The sequence below is a fragment of the Opisthocomus hoazin genome, unplaced genomic scaffold (assembly GCF_030867145.1).
Source record: "Opisthocomus hoazin isolate bOpiHoa1 unplaced genomic scaffold, bOpiHoa1.hap1 HAP1_SCAFFOLD_167, whole genome shotgun sequence".
Lineage (NCBI taxonomy): Eukaryota > Metazoa > Chordata > Aves > Opisthocomiformes > Opisthocomidae > Opisthocomus > Opisthocomus hoazin.
This window is the reverse complement of record NW_027448866.1, coordinates 92,501-100,000: the sequence shown is the minus strand read 5'-3', so window position 1 is coordinate 100,000 and position 7,500 is coordinate 92,501.

The following is a 7,500-nucleotide window of genomic DNA, read 5'->3' as shown; positions in this document are numbered from 1 at the left end:
AAACCAAAAAATTCCCGCCGCCCCCCCCAACCCACCCCCGTGCAGGCACCCCTGCATACGGGCCTCCGGCAGGACCGGCCTGCCGCCCCCAGCCACCCCCCCGCAAGCCCCCCCACCGCCGCCCCGGCTGAGAGAGCACAGGCACCCCGCCGCCGCCCCTTCCCACCCCGTGCAGGCACCCCTGCATACGGGCCTCCGGCAGGGCCGGCCTGCCGCCCCCAGCCACCCCCCGCAAGCCCCCCCCACCGCCGCCCCGGCTCAGAGAGCACAGGCAGCCCGCCGCCGGCCCACCCACCCCGTGCAGGCACCCCTGCATACGGGCCTCCGGCAGGGCCGGCCTGCCGACCCCAGCCACCCCCCGCAAGCCCCCCCACCGCCGCCCCGACTGAGACAGCACAGGCAGCCCGCCGCCGGCCCTTCCCACCCCGTGCAGGCACCCCTGCATACGGGCCTCCGGCAGGGCCGGCCTGCCGCCCCCAGCCACCCCCCGCAAGCCCCCCCACCGCCGCCCCGGCTCAGAGAGCACAGGCAGCCCGCCGCCGGCCCACCCACCCCGTGCAGGCACCCCTGCATACGGGCCTCCGGCAGGACCGGCCTGCCGCCCCCAGCCACCCCCCGCAAGCCCCCCCACCGCCGCCCCGGCTGAGAGAGCACAGGCACCCCGCCGCCGGCCCTTCCCACCCCGTGCAGGCACCCCTGCATACGGGCCTCCGGCAGGGCCGGCCTGCCGCCCCCAGCCACCCCCCGCAAGCCCCCCCCACCGCCGCCCCGGCTCAGAGAGCACAGGCAGCCCGCCGCCGGCCCACCCACCCCGTGCAGGCACCCCTGCATACGGGCCTCCGGCAGGGCCGGCCTGCCGACCCCAGCCACCCCCCGCAAGCCCCCCCACCGCCGCCCCGACTGAGAGAGCACAGGCAGCCCGCCGCCGGCCCTTCCCACCCCGTGCAGGCACCCCTGCATACGGGCCTCCGGCAGGGCCGGCCTGCCGACCCCAGCCACCCCCCGCAACCCCCCCCACCGCCGCCCCGGCTGAGAGAGCACAGGCAGCCCGCCGCCGGCCCTTCCCACCCCGTGCAGGCACCCCTGCATACGGGCCTCCGGCACGGCCGGCCTGCCGCCCCCAGCCACCCCCCGCAAGCCCCCCCCACCGCCGCCCCGACTCAGAGAGCACAGGCAGCCCGCCGCAGGCCCACCCACCCCGTGCAGGCACCCCTGCATACGGGCCTCCGGCAGGGCCGGCCTGCCGACCCCAGCCACCCCCCGCAAGCCCCCCCACCGCCGCCCCGACTGAGACAGCACAGGCAGCCCGCCGCCGGCCCTTCCCACCCCGTGCAGGCACCCCTGCATACGGGCCTCTGGCAGGACCGGCCTGCCGACCCCAGCCACCCCCCGCAAGCCCCCCCACCGCCGCCCCGGCTGAGAGAGCACAGGCAGCCCGCCGCCGGCCCTTCCCACCCCGTGCAGGCACCCCTGCATACGGGCCTCCGGCAGAGCCGGCCTGCCGCCCCCAGCCACCCCCCGCAAGCCCCCCCACCGCCGCCCCGGCTCAGAGAGCACAGGAACCCCGCCGCCGCCCCTTCCCACCCCGTGCAGGCACCCCTGCATACGGGCCTCCGGCAGGGCCGGCCTGCCGCCCCCAGCCACCCCCCGCAAGCCCCCCCACCGCCGCCCCGGCTCAGAGAGCACAGGAACCCCGCCGCCGCCCCTTCCCACCCCGTGCAGGCACCCCTGCATACGGGCCTCCGGCAGGGCCGGCCTGCCGCCCCCAGCCACCCCCCGCAAGCCCCCCCACCGCCGCCCCGGCTCAGAGAGCACAGGCAGCCCGCCGCCGGCCCACCCACCCTGTGCAGGCACCCCTGCATACGGGCCTCCGGCAGGACCGGCCTGCCGCCCCCAGCCACCCCCCGCAAGCCCCCCCACCGCCGCCCCGGCTGAGAGAGCACAGGCAACCCGCCGCCGCCCCTTCCCACCCCGTGCAGGCACCCCTGCATACGGGCCTCCGGCAGGGCCGGCCTGCCGCCCCCAGCCACCCCCCGCAAGCCCCCCCACCGCCGCCCCGGCTGAGAGAGCACAGGCAGCCCGCCGCCGGCCCACCCACCCTGTGCAGGCACCCCTGCATACGGGCCTCCGGCAGGACCGGCCTGCCGCCCCAAGCCACCCCCCGCAAGCCCCCCCACCGCCGCCCCGGCTCAGAGAGCACAGGCACCCCGCCGCCGCCCCTTCCCACCCCGTGCAGGCACCCCTGCATACGGGCCTCCGGCAGGGCCGGCCTGCCGCCCCCAGCCACCCCCCGCAAGCCCCCCCCACCGCCGCCCCGGCTCAGAGAGCACAGGCAGCCCGCCGCAGGCCCACCCACCCCGTGCAGGCACCCCTGCATACGGGCCTCCGGCAGGGCCGGCCTGCCGACCCCAGCCACCCCCCGCAAGCCCCCCCACCGCCGCCCCGGCTGAGAGAGCACAGGCAGCCCGCCGCCGGCCCTTCCCACCCCGTGCAGGCACCCCTGCATACGGGCCTCCGGCAGGGCCGGCCTGCCGACCCCAGCCACCCCCCGCAACCCCCCCCACCGCCGCCCCGGCTGAGAGAGCACAGGCAGCCCGCCGCCGGCCCTTCCCACCCCGTGCAGGCACCCCTGCATACGGGCCTCCGGCAGGGCCGGCCTGCCGCCCCCAGCCACCCGCCACAGGCCCCCCCACCGCCGCCCCGGCTGAGAGAGCACAGGCAGCCCGCCGCCGGCCCTTCCCACCCCGTGCAGGCACCCCTGCATACGGGCCTCCGGCAGGGCCGGCCTGCCGCCCCCAGCCACCCCCCGCAAGCCCCCCCACCGCCGCCCCGGCTCAGAGAGCACAGGCACCCCGCCGCCGCCCCTTCCCACCCCGTGCAGGCACCCCTGCATACGGGCCTCCGGCAGGGCCGGCCTGCCGCCCCCAGCCACCCCCCGCAAGCCCCCCCCACCGCCGCCCCGGCTCAGAGAGCACAGGCAGCCCGCCGCAGGCCCACCCACCCCGTGCAGGCACCCCTGCATACGGGCCTCCGGCAGGGCGGGCCTGCCGACCCCAGCCACCCCCCGCAAGCCCCCCCACCGCCGCCCCGACTGAAACAGCACAGGCAGCCCGCCGCCGGCCCTTCCCACCCCGTGCAGGCACCCCTGCATACGGGCCTCCGGCAGGGCCGGCCTGCCGCCCCCAGCCACCCCCCGCAAGCCCCCCCCACCGCCGCCCCGGCTCAGAGAGCACAGGCAGCCCGCCGCAGGCCCACCCACCCCGTGCAGGCACCCCTGCATACGGGCCTCCGGCAGGGCGGGCCTGCCGACCCCAGCCACCCCCCGCAAGCCCCCCCACCGCCGCCCCGACTGAAACAGCACAGGCAGCCCGCCGCCGGCCCTTCCCACCCCGTGCAGGCACCCCTGCATACGGGCCTCCGGCAGGGCCGGCCTGCCGCCCCCAGCCACCCGCCACAGGCCCCCCCACCGCCGCCCCGGCTGAGAGAGCACAGGCAGCCCGCCGCCGCCCCTTCCCACCCCGTGCAGGCACCCCTGCATACGGGCCTCCGGCAGGGCCGGCCTGCCGACCCCAGCCACCCCCCGCAAGCCCCCCCACCGCCGCCCCGGCTGAGAGAGCACAGGCAGCCCGCCGCCGGCCCACCCACCCTGTGCAGGCACCCCTGCATACGGGCCTCCGGCAGGACCGGCCTGCCGCCCCAAGCCACCCCCCGCAAGCCCCCCCACCGCCGCCCCGGCTGAGAGAGCACAGGCAGCCCGCCGCCGCCCCTTCCCACCCCGTGCAGGCACCCCTGCATACGGGCCTCCAGCACGGGCGACCCGCTCTGTCCGCAGGGAGGACAGGTCTACCCCTTCTGCCGGCAGGGAGGCCAGGTCTACCCGTTCTGCCGGCAGGGAGGCCAGGTCTACCCGTTTTACCTGCAGGGAGACCAGGTCTACCCGTTCTGCCGGCAGGGAGGCCAGGTCTACCCGTTTTACCGGCAGGGATGCCAGGTCTACCCGTTCTGGCGGCAGGGAGGCCAGGTCTACCTGTTTTACCGGCAGGGATGCCAGGTCTACCCGTTCTAGCGGCAGGGAGACCAGGTCTACCCGTATTGCCGGCAGGGATGCCAGGTCTACCCGTTTTTCCGGCAGGGATGCCAGGTCTACCCATTTACCGGCAGGGATGCCAGGTCTACCCGTTTTGCCGGCAGGGATGCCAGGTCTACCCGTTCTGGCGGCAGGGAGAACAGGTCTACCCGTTTTACCTGCAGGGAGAACAGGTCTACCCGTTTTGCCGGCAGGGATGCCAGGTCTACCCGTTTTACCTGCAGGGATGCCAGGTCTACCCGTTTTACCGGCAGGGAGGCCAGGTCTACCCATGTTGCCGGCAGGGAGGCCAGGTCTACCCGTTCTAGCGGCAGGGAGACCAGGTCTACCCATTTACCGGCAGGGAGACCAGGTCTACCCGTTTTGCCGGCAGGGATGCCAGGTCTACCCGTTTTGCCGGCAGGGAGAACAGGTCTACCCGTTTTACCTGCAGGGAGGCCATGTCTACCCGTTTTACCGGCAGGGAGACCAGGTCTACCCGTTTTGCCGGCAGGGATGCCAGGTCTACCCGTTTTGCCGGCAGGGAGACCAGGTCTACCCGTTCTGCCGGCAGGGATACCAGGTCTACCCGTTTTACCTGCACGGAGACCAGGTCTACCCATTTTACCGGCAGGGAGGCCAGGTCTACCCGTTCTGGCGGCAGGGAGAACAGGTCTACCCTTTTTGCCGGCAGGGAGACCAGGTCTACCCGTTTTACCGGCAGGGATGCCAGGTCTACCCGTTTTGCCGGCAGGGATAACAGGTCTACCCGTTTTACCTGCAGGGAGACCAGGTCTACCCGTTTTACCGGCAGGGAGACCAGGTCTACCCGTTTTGCCGGCAGGGATGCCAGGTCTACCCGTTCTGGCGGCAGGGAGGCCAGGTCTACCCGTTCTGCCGGCAGGGAGGCCAGGTCTACCCGTTTTGCCGGCAGGGAGAACAGGTCTACCCGTTTTACCGGCAGGGAGACCAGGTCTACCCGTTTTGCCGGCAGGGATGCCAGGTCTACCCGTTCTGGCGGCAGGGAGGCCAGGTCTACCCGTTCTGCCGGCAGGGAGGCCAGGTCTACCCGTTTTACCTGCAGGGAGGCCAGGTCTACCCGTTTTGGCGGCAGGGAGACCAGGTCTACCCGTTTTGCCGGCAGGGATGCCAGGTCTACCCGCTTCCGGCAGGGATGCCAGGTCTACCCGGTTCCAGGCAGGGAGGCCTCGTCTACCCGTTCTGCCGGCAGGGAGGCCAGGTCTACCCGTTTTACCGGCAGGGATGCCAGGTCTACCCGCTTCCGGCAGGGATGCCAGGTCTACCCGGTTCCAGGCAGGGAGGCCTCGTCTACCCGTTCTGCCGGCAGGGAGGCCAGGTCTACCCGTTTTACCGGCAGGGATGCCAGGTCTACCCGCTTCCGGCAGGGATGCCAGGTCTACCCGGTTCCAGGCAGGGAGGCCTCGTCTACCCGTTCTGCCGGCAGGGAGGCCAGGTCTACCCGTTTTACCGTCCGCCGGGTCCGGTGTGCCCGATGTGGCCGCCGGAGCTGCCGGCGGAAAGGGATGCCTCGTCTACCTCGCTCCGGCGGGACTTTGGCTCCACCGCGGTTCTGGCAGGTAGACGTCTTGCCCGGTTCTTCTTCGGAGCTGCCGAAGGGGTCGCTGCTTTGCGCTGCCTCCAGTTACGTCATGGTAAGAGTCGGCGGCGCTCGCGCGCCTCCCCGCTGGGGGAAGACGGTTCTCTTCGAGCCCGCCGGGGCCGGGGACCTCGCTGTCCGTATACTAGGGCAGAGGGCTGGCGCTCGCGGACCAGCGCCATCGAACCGCTGCAGCTACTCGCGGTTCAGCCGGCAGACTCGGGCGTTGCACGGCGGCTGTGGCCGTGGCCGTTCTGCCTCCTACCTATCGCGCACGGCGCTTCCGACTGCCAGAAGCCGCGCGAAGCCGCTGCTTGCCCGCAGGCTCCGGTGGCCGTTGCCGACTGGAGCGAGGGCTCCAAGAGGGGTTTCTCCAGGGCCGGGCCGAGACGGGCGGCGGTCGCCGGCACTCGAACGCTTGTCACCCGCGGCTCAGCCGGCAGACTCGGGCGTTGCCCGGCGGCCCTGGCCGTGGCCGTTCTGCCTCCTACCTATCGCGCACGGCGCTTCCGACTGCCAGAAGCCGCGCGAAGCCGCTGCTTGCCCGCAGGCTCCGGTGGCCGTTGCCGACTGGAGCGAGGGCTCCAAGAGGGGTTTCTCCAGGGCCGGGCCGAGACCGGCGGCGGTCGCCGGCACTCGAACGCTTGTCAGCCGCGGCTCAGCGGGCAGACTCGGGCGTTGCCCGGCGGCCCTGGCCGTGGCCGTTCTGCCTCCTACCTATCGCGCACGGCGCTTCCGACTGCCAGAAGCCGCGCGAAGCCGCTGCTTGCCCGCAGGCTCCGGTGGCCGTTGCCGACTGGAGCGAGGGCTCCAAGAGGGGTTTCTCCAGGGCCGGGCCGAGACCGGCGGCGGTCGCCGGCACTCGAACGCTTGTCACCCGCGGCTCAGCCGGCAGACTCGGGCGTTGCCCGGCGGCCCTGGCCGTGGCCGTTCTGCCTCCTACCTATCGCGCACGGCGCTTCCGACTGCCAGAAGCCGCGCGAAGCCGCTGCTTGCCCGCAGGCTCCGGTGGCCGTTGCCGACTGGAGCGAGGGCTCCAAGAGGGGTTTCTCCAGGGCCGGGCCGAGACCGGCGGCGGTCGCCGGCACTCGAACGCTTGTCAGCCGCGGCTCAGCCGGCAGACTCGGGCGTTGCCCGGCGGCCCTGGCCGTGGCCGTTCTGCCTCCTACCTATCGCGCACGGCGCTTCCGACTGCCAGAAGCCGCGCGAAGCCGCTGCTTGCCCGCAGGCTCCGGTGGCCGTTGCCGACTGGAGCGAGGGCTCCAAGAGGGGTTTCTCCAGGGCCGGGCCGAGACCGGCGGCGGTCGCCGGCACTCGAACGCTTGTCACCCGCGGCTCAGCCGGCAGACTCGGGCGTTGCCCGGCGACCCTGGCCGTGGCCGTTCTGCCTCCTACCTATCGCGCACGGCGCTTCCGACTGCCAGAAGCCGCGCGAAGCCGCTGCTTGCCCGCAGGCTCCGGTGGCCGTTGCCGACTGGAGCGAGGGCTCCAAGAGGGGTTTCTCCAGGGCCGGGCCGAGACGGGCGGCGGTCTCCGGCACTCGAACGCTTGTAGGGCCGGGGTTTGGGAGTGGAGCCTGCCGTGGCTCCCCCCCCCTCCCCACGCCCGTTAACAGCAGCCATCCGCGGGCACGTTGCAGAGAAGCCTCTACGGCAGTCCGGCTCTGCCGGTGGCCAAGCCGCGTTGGGCTTCTGCTGTCGACGCTGCCCGCTCGCTCGCTCGCACGCAGGGCCCCGCGCCTGTGCTGCCCAGCCCTGCCCGAGGTTCGGGGTTCGGGGGCCGGCGCGTGCGGCCGTCGCTGTCCCAGGAACCGTGG